Source organism: Carassius auratus, linkage group LG28B, assembly GCF_003368295.1.
Source record: "Carassius auratus strain Wakin linkage group LG28B, ASM336829v1, whole genome shotgun sequence".
In the NCBI taxonomy this organism is placed as follows: Eukaryota; Metazoa; Chordata; class Actinopteri; order Cypriniformes; family Cyprinidae; genus Carassius; species Carassius auratus.
Window position 1 is genome coordinate 8,624,562 of NC_039293.1, and position 3,491 is coordinate 8,628,052.

General features: G+C 35.3%; 1 long non-coding RNA gene across 1 annotated transcript; it reads right to left on the reverse strand.

Annotated features, from left to right (window-relative positions):
* Nucleotides 1-2,576: 2,576 nt before the first annotated feature.
* LOC113067510 (uncharacterized) lies at nt 2,577-2,918 on the reverse strand. The gene is made up of 3 exons (XR_003279390.1): nt 2,895-2,918; nt 2,746-2,810; nt 2,577-2,587 (listed from the first exon to the last, which is right to left on the reverse strand). It is a non-coding gene; the product is annotated as an uncharacterized LOC113067510 (long non-coding RNA).
* Nucleotides 2,919-3,491: the final 573 nt, after the last annotated feature.

The following is a 3,491-nucleotide window of genomic DNA, read 5'->3' on the forward strand; positions in this document are numbered from 1 at the left end:
CTTTTCTCATGTTGTTGGCTGGAGAAAGCTGATACTGACACAGACCTGTCAAGGTCTACATCAATGTTTAATATCAGATAAGCTGTTTGAACATTTACCCTTTGGAGCATTCTGAAAACGGCCACACTGTTTTACACAGGAGACTCCAAAGGCCTTAACAAAGCGATGGTGCATCCCAATGAATCTGATTTACTGCAACTGTATGTGAGAGACTTAAGCAATAAACTGAATGGCAAGGAAGATTCATAGCAAGATATTTAAATTTAGATGTTCACTCCAATGATGCAAGAAACTATATACGGTACATAATTAAGCCCCATTTTAGAATATAAATAAAAATCTCACACTAAAAGTAAAGATGGTTCTAAAATGAAATAATAAGGACAAATTCTTCAAGTGCCACAGAGATGCACAAAGGGTTAAAAAAGATATGGCTGGAAAGGCCAGTATCCTTTTTTTTTTGCACATTTTGAGATATTTTTTAATATCAGTATTTTTTTTTCCAAGTGCCTTTTATTTATAGGTTTAAATGTAGATGTAAATACAGTATATGAAAATAAAGATATATATAAATAAAATATAATATATTTTTCCCGAGCCATCATGTTCTAAAGCTTGAACATGGCAGGAATTGTTAGAGCCTGCTAAAAGTCTCCAGTCTGGGTACCAACATAGGTGTGTGCTCCTGTTTTAGAGGATTTTATTACGATATTGATAAGGATGTCAATGGAAATAAAAGAAACAAATCTTAATAAATTTGCATTTGATATATAGCACTTTGCGTGTCATTTTTTTGCTGAATGTTTGGGATATTCATGTACAGATGGCTTGAAATGTTATAGTATTAACTCAGATCATGGTCTTAGCCTCGGATGAGACTATTTTTCTTTGGCTCTTACATTGGTTTGCTTTTGCTCGACGTGTCTGACTGACCCCAGTTTGAACAACTGAAATATACATAACAGTCATTTTAATGTAAATACAGAGCGTTTGTGAGGATCCCAAAACAAATTTCAGTAATCGGTGTTTATGACCTAATCCTCGTTAACATTTGATATTTAATCCTTAAAAAAAACACTGTATAATGTGAACAAATATGTTTCAATATTCAATCATTTTCTTTGTTAAAGGTTTAAATCACAGATGTTTGAAGCTCTCATTAATTCATGTTGCATTTATATTGTGCTTTTTTTTAATGTACAGACTACATTCATGATAATACATTTACTAGTGTTGGGCAAAAATTTAAAATATCTTAAAATGCAATACAAATGTAGCTATACATACCATTATATTTAATATTTAAATACATAAATTACAATAATAAGCAACCAGCGATAATTCATTGAATCACTCAAATAGCAACACGTCGTATCTGCTTCGCTGAGAGTGTTTATGGTGTGAATCGGACAGAAATAGATGAAGGTAAAAGAACGACCTTAAGTGAAGGCCAAATTGACCAAGATTTTAAAGAAAGCTCTGGAATAAAAAAATTAAAAAAACACAACCCTTCATCTGCTGCAAATTGTTGATTACCCCAGATAATCATCATCCAAACTGAACTGAATGTTACACAGTAGTCTATGCAGCAGAATATTGTACTGTGATAAACATATTATATTATACTGGGACTAAACAATTGCTGTTTCTTAAGTCCAGCCACAAAGACAAGTGTGATAGCATCACTTCTTAATCTTGTCTGGACAATCCCTCATCTCCTTTCACAGCTTGGAAAAGACAGACATGCCATACAAGTACTTTTTACTGGAGATAAATCCATCCTAAGTTTCTACATCCAAGGTTTTCCCTAGACTTTAAACATTTCCCTAGTTTTAATAGTGTTAAATGACTGCTGCGGTAATCTACATTAGGCCTGAAATAAAGTCAACATCTTATATTAAATCCAGAGCATTCCTCTCAACAAGGAAGAAACGGATGGATACACTACTTTTTAAAAGTGTGAGGTAAAGAAAAGCATTAAAAAAAGATGACTTTTATTCAGCAAGGATGCATTACATTGATCAAAAATATGACAGTAAATACATTAAAACAAAGGTTTTCTATTTCTTAAGCAACAAATAATCATATCAGAATGATTTCTGAAGGATCATGCGACGCTGAAGACATCACAGGACTTTGACATCACTGGAATAAATTAGATTTTTAGATATATTAAACTAGAAAAACAGATATTTTGAATTGTACCAATACTTCACAATATTACTGATCTAACAGTATTTCTAATCAAATAAATGCAGCCTTGATGAGAATGACATACTTCCTTCAAAATGTCTGAAGGAGTATTGTACGTTTTTAATGCGTTCGAAAGTTCCGTGAACTCCAACAAGACCGTCGGGAGAAAAATAATATCCAGAAAATACTCCTCCACTCTGACGGACGAATAAAGCAATGAGTGACATTTCAACGTACAAAAAAAGGTGAGGTTTTATTGTGGGTGTGGGTCATAGTTCCAGAGGAGGCGTGTGAGGATGGAGCTCATGTCTGCTGCTGCTGCTCTGGTGGTTTGGTTTGGTGCTGCTGTTGAATGGACAGCTCTTCATCCAGACGCTCTTTTAGCCCGAACCACCTTCACAAGAGTGACAGACATACATTATCATTACGTCTCTGATGTTAAAGACCACTGATCTAATAGCTAATGACATGGGCTCAATGGGATGAAGAGCCATGAGTTACCAACCCTATGACCACAAGATGTTAAATGTCGGCTAATGTCTCATTGCTTACCTTTGATTGAAGATAGAATGAACGCCGACCGCTTTGTCATTGACTTTAAACAAATGTTCATAATTCTGAGGAGAAAATAAAAATGAAGGGTGAGGCTGAATACTGTGATGTCTGATCCCAGCGATATTTTCGGTGAGACAGACTCTCACCTTCTGGATCTCCTCTGGTGTTAAATGTTGGAAGATGTTCAGGATCTGTTGGGCTTCTTGTAAAGTCATTCCTGTGAAACTAGACGCAGGCGGCGGACTGTCTGCCCGCTCCCCCCGAGCCTCAGCAGCCGCCTGACTGGCTGCATTCACATCCACACAACACACTACAGTCACACTTCACATATCCTCCTCATACTGAACATCAGTAACATCAGAAGACATTGCAATGCGGTCATATTCTCCTAAGCCTCCCAAAATAAGACGAATATACTATAACTATAAGTATATTGTGATTTTGGTTTTATTTTATGGAGATGTTAAATAAGAATAAATAAATACATGTTTAAATGTATTTAATGCATGCATCAAGTGGATATTAAGAAGAACAACAAACACCATTTACCAAAATGATGAATAATAAATGCTACTAATATTAATATGCATTGATAAATGAACATTATATAGCGTTTCATTTAATTGACCCTGCAAATTCTTGACGTAAAGCTCTTGCAAAAGCTCGTCCGACCACCTGAGCCCCCATCACAATGATCTGAGCCAGATACTTGGCCTGTGTGAACACAAAAAGACAGGGAATAT